Source organism: Saccostrea cucullata, unplaced genomic scaffold (genome assembly GCF_032062105.1).
Source record: "Saccostrea cucullata isolate Sc308-1 unplaced genomic scaffold, CSIRO_AGI_Scuc_v1 ctg4494, whole genome shotgun sequence".
NCBI lineage: Eukaryota > Metazoa > Mollusca > Bivalvia > Ostreida > Ostreidae > Saccostrea > Saccostrea cuccullata.
Window position 1 is genome coordinate 9,790 of NW_026935134.1, and position 9,789 is coordinate 19,578.

Sequence of the window (9,789 nt, forward strand, 5' to 3'; positions counted from 1 at the left end):
TGCCGATTGAGTAAAATACATTGCCTCAAAATAAAACAAATAGCTAACTGCCATATATGGGCTCCTGGCGGGGGCAAAGTACACATTGATAAATACTACATGAACGAGAACATTTTTTTTTTGGTGTTTATGTAATTACAAAAAGCTATTTAAATATTTTCAAACTCATTTAAAAGGTATTGAAAAAGTTAAACAGAAATTACGAGGAAAAGTTAAATGTTCAAACCTATGCATGTGTGAAGCATAAGAAAGGATCTGAATTAGGTGCCTTTAAATCGAAAGAAGGGATGGATTGTTGGTCATCACATTAACAGTTAAACAAAGTATCCTGTATATTTACTTCCATGTGCATGTAAAGCCAAAAGTACGATGAACGTGTTTCAATTTTATTTCCAGTAAATCAAATTCATGAACCTGAAGTTGTGCTATTACAAAACTGATGAATAATTAAAAAAATAAATCGAAGAAAATTCAGAGAAAAATTCCAATGTACATTAAAGTTGCAGCTCATATTGCTTTAACTTCTGTAACGATATCCCCCTCCCCATCTTAACCTAATATCGAAATTATGCTAGAATTCAAAAATCACAATTCAGCTTTATATATGACACAATTCGTCTTTATATATGAACATCATAAATCGAAAAACCAATAATATAATTTATATTACATGTTTCATATAATTGTTGCAAGAAGTTAAAGATACCAAATTTGTGAATATTCATGAACATTCATTTAAAAATGGATGTACATAGGTAATGTGCAAGACATTGAGTTGAACAGAATTCGGCAGGGTTCGACACTAACGGTAGCCTGCTGGCCCGGGACAACTGAATATTGAGGTCGGGCTACCAAACATGCCTTTAAACTTGCCCTGCAGGGCTTCTAAGAATTTGACAAAGTACTCACTCAGAGCAACAAATATAATTCTCAATTACACATAATGTATCTAATAATTATTAAATTTATTTTCAAACATGTTTTATCATCATAATTATTATTTTTGTATGTAAAAATTGTAAAAATTAAAGGTGATTCGAAATATCCTAAATGATTATATATGTGTACTTCTTCGAATAGAAAAATGTCTAAACACCCATTCTCAATATAAGGGCTCAAATGATGTCGACTCATTTTCATTTAAAAGAAATACCACTGATGTAATTTATAAATCAACATTATAAATAGTCATATAACAATGAATATGAATTCATATAATTATCGATCTGAAAGGGTATTTAAGGAGTTCCAAATTCAAATAAAGTAGCCTATTTGAAATGTACGTTACTGTCGCCGAGGCAAATATTTTTCTGAATCCCCTCTGTGTAATATATAGTTTTGATTCTTAAGTAAAAATTTTCTGATAAGTTAAACCTTGTATCATATATATTTCATTTCATAACAATAGATACATTTTCTTTGTGATAATAAATAATTTTTATTGTGCAATGTCCCTGTCGTTTAATTCTATTTCAACCACATTACAAGCAAACACAAAAATTATACACATGACAGTTTTGTTCTCCTTTATTTACTGATGGGCTAAATTTGAAATTTCAATAGATTAATTACTCCTACTTATATAATGTAACATGAAATTGAACAATTTGAGCAACTTTTATAAATATGTTTACGGAATGAAAGACATTTTCAATCGTAGAGATAAGAAAGAAATGTACGTTACCTATATATTAAGTAGAAAATATGAGATGACTCTGAAAAAGCAACCCCTTGTATCCTGTAAACTGGCAAAGCATTTTGCTTAACACAATTAAAAGTTATTTTTTACATGAAAAGTGATCATTTGAAATGTACGTGACTGAAATGTACGTTACCATGAAATTCGAATTAAGTGAATCTCGCACGAATTTTCATGTATTCTCATACTTTCATACACTCGAATGTGTACACAAAGGAAAGTTTCAAAGGTTGGAGGTCAGCTAAATCCCCACTCGGAGTTCCTTGGATGACTCGTACCTCGCACATAACCTCGGACGTCAACGGTGATCTACCATCTTGCTGATTCAGTCATGTGATCTTATTTGAATTTCTTTCAAATGTCATACATTTGAAATCGGAGTTATTTTGTGGCACACTCAACAGTTTTTTTCTTGCTTTCAAAGCCTGTTAACATGGGGATGTAATCAAAACCTGTTTACGATAAAGAATTGCATAAATTAAGAAACATTTTCGAAGAACGTTATGCAGAGCGAAATATGAAATGAGTGATGAGGCAGTTTCCGGCGGAGAAATGTAAGGATCTGTTGCATATTCCTCCACCAATCACATCCGAGGTTTGAATGGAGTGGAGCGGAGTCAGCCGAGGATTGCCGATTGCTAAATCCCAAAATTAATGAAAAGAAACGTTTCTGCCGAGGAAAAAAAAATATATTAAGGTCAATTATATGTAATATAATTTTGATACCTGGTATATATTTCTGATAACGAAACCTGTATGATGCATTTCCTATGATATGCAAGTTCAAATAGTATCAATATATTGCGTGTCTAACGTACGCTTGTGGAAGAGAATTGATTTTTAAATTTGAAATGTACGTTTCGTATGGTAACGTACATTTTACGTATTTCTAACTGACATTTTTTTTAATTTAGTCAATGAATTGCGTTTAAACGAGCGAAACAAAATTATCGTTACGATCCATTTGACAACTGGCCACATAAATCCATCTAAATGCACCCCTAATCCTCGTAAATGTTTTAGACTGTTACCACATGCTAGAAAATTTATTTCAAAGTGTCTTAAATTCATTTTTGACAACCTTTTTGCAGTTTGTTTACTTTTAATATGCGACTTTTCGTCAATATTAATTTAATTGTTGTTGATAATTTAAAACAAGGTATGCATAGGCTTATAATTGGTAAAAAAAAGAAACAAAAAATAGAAAAAAGAAACAAATAGGCCTTAACCCAGAACACAAGACGGTCACGTACATTTCAAATACTGAAAGGTACACAATACTCAGTTTTGATTGAATTATTGCATTTTGGGTTATATTTTTCCAGATCTGCTGAAAAGCACTTATGTTTGTGTTTTGATAAACGATGTTGCAACATACGAAATGAAATTGTTAACAAACTGTAACAAACTGTCGATGAATATATTCGGAATAGATTTATGTTAAGTTTCAATGGCCAAACATGAGCATTTGTTAGATCATAGCAAAATACGTCTGACTCTTATATTTTTTGTCTGTACCCTTGCACACAGGTAGAAATAACTAGGCTACGACCGGTGTCAATTTCAGCGAAACAGCACAAAAGAATGGTTATGAACTGAGGTGGAGGGGACTCCCCAATAATATGTGAAATGAAAGTTACCGAAGTGACGTGACATTCATGTAGTTGATGACAAATAACCTCGTTTGTTACATTATGATTGCGTGGACCCTGCGGTCCACGCAGTAAATACAATCTCTCACCAGAGGGCGTTTACGCTCTTTAGCTTCAACACCTCTGTTATCGTCTAAATTACAAGAATCTTGTAAAACGAAAATGAATTATAGATTCCCACCAACTTGGTAATTTTTTAAAATGATATAAGAAATATCAATCTGTAGAACTTCTTTTGTTCTTTCAAAATTTAGATATATATTAAAATAGTTTCAATATATACGGCACTATTTTGTTTGGAATATTTATACACATTTTCATTTTGAAACCAAGGAGACCGAGTTAGAAAATATTTACTACCAGAGAACTTAAAACACGTAAAAATCATTGACAAAACATACAAAAAAATCAATGTTTTTACGATTTTTTGTTGACATTTATTAAATTTTGCACTCCGAACTACTTTTTAGACGACAACAGAGGTGTAAGCGGAGCGCGCCCTCTGGTGAGAGATTGGCAGTAAATATATAAGCGAAGTTAAAGCGGATGCCCTGGGCAAACGACAGGCTACGCATGCGCGCGAATGCTAGACAGCTCAATCGGAGTTCCTCGGATGACTCGTACCTCGCACATAACCTCGGACGTCAACGGTGATCTTCCATCTTGCTGATTCAGTCATGTGATCTTATTTGAATTTCATTCAAATATTATACTTTTGAAATCTAAGTTACTTTGATGCACGCCCAACACTGTGTTCTTGCTTTCAAAGAATGCTAACATTTGGTTGTAATTAACACGAGGAATTACACGAATAAAGAAACCTTTTCTAAGAACTCTAGGCAGAGCGAAATATGAAATGAGTGACAAGGCAGTTTCCGGCGGAGAAATGTAGAGATCTGTTGCGTATTCCTCCACCTATCACATCCGAGGTTTGAATGGAGCGTAGCGGAGTCAGCCGAGGATTGCCGATTGTAGACAGCTCGCACCTTAGGTAACTTGCCCGTAGAATAATTCGCCCTATTCGAATTAAAATATGCCATTTATTTGCAAATCGCGCTTTTAAATCTGCATATTGCATTTACATATTCATTAGCAGATCCGATTTCCTCTCTTTTACATATACTTTTTTTTTTACTAAACATTGATTATATGGCACAAACATTTTAAGAAGTTACAGTTTATAGATACATGTCACTTAACAACTTGAATGAGCAACATCACTAAACGAACAGAGATACATGTAGGTTTTAAAACTTTTAAAGTAGAGCAAGTTTTCACCGGCATTAGTTTTGTGCATCAAGACTCGCAAAATGATTTAATAAATCTATAATAATTTATAAAATTTTACAATCTAATTATTGTTTGATAAAGGTCTGTAGCAAGGGCTTTTATCAGTTGCGTAGCATCGTTTTTTAAGGGGGGGCAGCCAGAGAAAAAATTTTACTACTTACCTGAAAAAGTTGACCAGCCAAAAAGGGTAAGGGGTTAAGTTGACAGAAGTCGAAAATCCTATTTCGTGGGGGGTGGGGTGTGGGTAGTAGAAAAACTTTTTCTCAGCGTCAGTTACTTTCAGTACCTATTGTAATGCTACATTTTCGGTAAATCACTACAAGTCTATAATTTGGTGGGGGAGGGGGGGGGGCAACCAGGCTTTCAATTAACATTGTCTATAGTATAAGTAAGGTTGGCAAAACAATTGCTGTTGCTACGCCCCTGTTTAATGTGCATGTGTTCGGAGATGGGGGCACCGACAAAATAAAAAAAACAAATCAGCGTTCTACACGTGAAACAGCGGATCTCCAGTTTTTTTCCGTATAAATCCAGAACAGGTGTCAAGTCCAAGCCAAAATGTGCTACACGTGTCAAAATAACCCAATTTTTTAAACATGTTAAACTGACAAAATTAAAGATCGCTAATTGGTGATAAAATTTCACATTTGTGCTTTGAGACTACGATCAGTTATAAATGGCAGATAATTTTAGAATAAGTGAACAAACCTTACATGAATATTCCTTACACCTAGAAATTTTCTAAATTGAATTTCAATCAGAAAAAAACACGCATATGGTCCACGTATTGCAGTCCTTTTTTAAAGGACAGCAACTTGTTTCTTATATTACTGCCTTAAAACGCTACATTAAAAATGATTTTTATGTCAATAATTGCTTTTTTCTATATTTTATTATTACTAATTTACCATATTATTACAAACCTGAAATGTACGTTACCTACTCATATTCTGAGGCAATCGTGTCTTTATAGTTGTGATTGCGACATATAACACAATGTGATTACATAGAGAATCTTTTTTTAATAAACTGAAACAAAACGATGAATTTTTAGATGAATTTTAAGCATTTTATTAAACAGAAATATATCTTGAAATGTACGTTACATTTACGTAGTTTTCTAAATCAGAATGGATAAATGTTAAAAAAGACAGTAACTACAATATAGAATTTTACTACATGTACATGTTAGGTTCCAGTATCTATAGAAAATGACAAGATTCCAAAACTGATTGCTCTAAACAAAACAGAGAGAAGGATTTAAAGCATATATTTAAAAAATGTTTTCATACATCTGGATCAAAAAGTAATCATTGTTTTTGAAAGGAAAAATCAAACGCACGTTCGTATGCCGAGAAAATATGTTGCTGACAGAGTTGGTAGGATGTGCTGGTGTTAAGATGAGCTATTCAAATTGTGATTTTAATGACCACATTTTTTTTTACATATCTTTTTGGACATTGAAAAAAGAGTAACGTACATTACAAGCTACATTTCTGAATAAAATCACCCTCTGCTTTGTCGTATTGTCATTATTCCATGAATTATAATTTGATGAAAAAAAATCTGGAAACAAAATCTTCAGATACTTTCTTTCAAAGGTAATTGATAGAAAAATTGTTTTCTTGAACGAACTTCATTTTTTATTTTAAAAAAATCAGAGAGGCGTTTGTGCCCTTATATTGAGAATGGGTGTAAAGTACAATCATAGGGTGACATATAATTTTTACCCAAAATACAGCCAGAATGCAGGATTTGGCATCTCTATTTTCAAAATTTCCAGGGGGAGGCCCCCCGTACCCCCACCAGCAGGAGGGGGAAACCCCCTTCCCGCACCTACCCCCCTCATCGCTTCACGACTCGGCCACCAGCCTTCGGCTGCTGGACAACTAATACATGAACAGGGCTAGTGGAAATTGGAAATGGCTAGCCCTGCTGACAACTGTGGTTTAAAAGTTAGTGTCGGCCCCTGAATTTGTTGATATTTTCAATCTTTAGAACTTTTATTTTAACATTTATGAAAACCTGACTATCAGTCAATTAAGTGGTCTGTCTAAATCAGTCAATCATTCTAACAAACTACCGTAGGATATCTTACGTATTTTGTCGAGCTTCAAAAGTCTAAAATTTGTTTTACACGGTGAATAGGCGTAACGGACCCTTTTCGTTGTAACGGATACTTTCAGATCGCTGCAACGGACAATTAGTTATCACTGTTTGCTCTTGAATCTTTGACGAACATGATAACAAGTAGAGCTTTTCAAAAAAGCTTACCGTCTTTAGCAACAATTTTAAACAGTTAACAGATCCATACTTAAACAGGCCGTATAATTCTTTTGAATTTCTTGATTTTGTATTTCTAAATTAGCTTTTTACGGGCATTAGCCCTACCACGGTTGTCGCTTGGTCATCTCCGTAAACTTTGACTGGCCGAGAGCTTTCGACAAACCTCGGCTGATTCCCATTCACTCTTCAAACAAGAAGGGGAAAAGAATAATAACAAATTGTAAAGCCTGCAAGCAATAAGTATCAAATTTTATTCATAATGAAATTAAAGAGACCTTTTTATTTATTGCTATAAAAAAATATCATGTTATTAAGAAATAATTACTGCTGATTTTGTTGTTCGTTTTGTCATTTTTTTTAAGATTGGAAATCTTGCAAAATTGTTAAGTCGTACGAAAAATAGATCATCAGAAAGTTATCGCCCTTGCCTTGAACAGCATTTCAGCCGATAAAATAATTGAAAATTTTCTCATCATGCAATTTCTACCAATCACAAAAGAGAGGAAGTGCATAGTCCGAAGACTGTAAAAAACTTCAACTATACTATACCGTCTTCCAAGGAAGACGGTAATAATTCTTTCCACGGAATGTGTCTTAAATTAAAATCGATGTTGAAAGTCAAGTTTTGTAGTCGTTTAGTGGTCATATCATAGAAATAAGGATTTTTCTACCGTGCACACGTGGCATTCCATGCTCTCGCATCTTCAAGGCGGATTTTGCTAAATAATAGAACATTTTACAAGATATTGAGGCGTATTGTATTAAGGGAAAGATACACATGCATAAATACTTGTTATATTTTTGTTAAAAATTATGTTTTAAAGTTGATACAACCAAATTATTTTAAGCTTGAAGGTAACGGATACTTTATGATTTGGACACCGGACCCTTTCAGATGATGATCATTACTGAAACCCCGACCTTAGATTAAGACAGATCTTTTCCCCTATTAATATCGTGGCAAAGAATTACAGCATTTGCTAGAAAAGTCAGAACTGCGCTGTAAGGACCTACAGTATGAATGTGGTAACCACCTAATAAAACAGTCGCAACTTGAAAGCCAACTATCAGTTCTCCATGAGAAAATCAACTGTGCTGAAATACAACACAAACATTTATCAAAAGAGATGGACTCCATGCAGGAAGTGATCACAACAAAAAACGAGATTATTATGGATCAAGAAAGGCACATTAAAAACCTAAATAATGAGATATCAAAACTTCATGACTCTTTAATACATGAAAAAATTCATGCAAGTAGAATGGATGACTCCTTATTTGAGCAGAATGTAAATAACAGTCAGAATGATGCTGAACCACATCAGAGACGAGCTGTAAACAAACAAAATCGACCAGATCATAATGCTGAACTGCACCAAGGACGAGCTGTAAACATATCAAACAGACAAAATTTACCAGATGCTGAACCACGACAAGTTGACAACAAACCAAAGCAAGCTGTGAGAAGCCGACAGGAACGAGCAACTCGACACAGAAGAAAACAAGTTCTATTCGTCGGAACATCAAACATTAAATATGTTAGCTGCAGGTATGTAGCAGGGAAGAGATACTATGTCCATAAAGAGACCAGATACACCATTGATGATGCAGCAGAGTATATACAGAACTATGACGGAGAGATGAAACCAGAAATCATTGTGTATCATCTACTATGCAACGATGTTGAAAAATCCTCAAATCCTCAGCTATTGAAAAAATGTCAACACTTAATCGACGTAACCAAAGCAAAATTTCCGTCCTGTCGACTTATGATATCCCTTGGCTTACCCAGAGGAGACCGTGAATTCAACCTGCGAATAAATACTCTGAACATAGATCTTCAGAATCACTACAAGCGTGACAATTCCGTCGTTCTTTGTGACAACAGCAATTTATTCTACAGAGGCATGCCACTCAGAGGCATCTTGCGTGACCAGAAGCACTTGTCCAAACAAGGTGTTTCCTTTTCTCCGAGAATCTCCGAGAAGAACTTGATTGTCTAGAATAATGCGAAAACTTTTAAAGATTGGAAGTTGGAATATAAATCAACTGAAATCTTCAGTTCACAATAAATCGAGAGACAAATATTTCCTTGCAGAGATTAGTAGATACATGTATGATATATTTGGTATATTAGAAACAAAACATAGTAAAGATGACCACTTTGACTTTGGTCAAGATTTTAGCTCTATTTCAGTTCCCCGCCCTAAAGAAGAAAAATATCCTGTATCAGGGGGGATCATAATTTTGTTGAAAAACTCTATTAAGCCAGGAATCAAAATTATCAAAAATACCAGTAGTGAAATACAGTGGATTAGATTAGCTAAGGTATTCTTTGGCTTTGAAAAGGATCTTTACATTTGTTTCACATACTTTGCCCCTTCTAATTCATCATATGTCATAAGAAACAATTTGGATGTCTTACAAATATTAGAACATAATGTCACAGAATATAGCCAAATTGGGAATATTATAATATGTGGCGATTTTAATGCAAGGACCGGGACTGAAATAGAAAACACAGATTTTGATTCTTATGTTCCAACTTCATTTGACCATGTTGATTATCATTTGCCTGTTGGATCTAGTCATGATTCTTTTGTTAATAAGAGGGGAAGAGATCTTATTGATTTTTGTATATCCCATGATTTGCATTTTTTGAATGGGAGAACTGTTGGAGATTTAAGTGGAAAGTTTACGTGTTTTCAATACAATGGTAATAGTATCGTTGACTATTGTATAATATCAAATTCACTGTCAAACAACATTTTGTATTTTATGATTCATGATCATATACCAATTCTCTCAGACCATGCAAAATTAACATGCCAGATTAAAGCCAATTTTCAGGAGTTTGGCAAA